Here is a 312-nt window from a genome sequence, read left to right on the forward strand (position 1 = left end):
GGTGAGAGGTCCCACACCCCCCAAAAAGACAACACGGAAGCCATGGAATTTAAGGATTTTGACACTTTCTTTGGCTACGTGTTTTGACTTTTTTGGAGGAACCCCCGTTTATTTTAGCGAGTGCTTCCGGTGCCCGGGTGCATCCATCGCTGAGGTGAGGAGATCGGAGCCCAGGGTGAGTGGCCACTCGCTTGAGGTCCCAGGGTGGTGAGCCTGTCACAGAGCGAGCACCGCACTCAGCAGCTTCCTCCCTACCCTCCTTCCCCCTCTCTGCCCTCCATCACCACCCCCAGCATATAACCAGATGCTGAG

General features: G+C 56.4%; 1 protein-coding gene across 1 annotated transcript in view; it reads left to right on the top strand.

Moving 5' to 3' along the window:
• EFCAB6 (EF-hand calcium binding domain 6) overlaps positions 1–312 on the top strand; it is a 217,026-nt gene that overhangs the window by 121,082 nt on the left and 95,632 nt on the right.

Source organism: Neophocaena asiaeorientalis, unplaced genomic scaffold (genome assembly GCF_003031525.2).
Source record: "Neophocaena asiaeorientalis asiaeorientalis breed wild unplaced genomic scaffold, Neophocaena_asiaeorientalis_V1.1 scaffold242, whole genome shotgun sequence".
Lineage (NCBI taxonomy): Eukaryota > Metazoa > Chordata > Mammalia > Artiodactyla > Phocoenidae > Neophocaena > Neophocaena asiaeorientalis.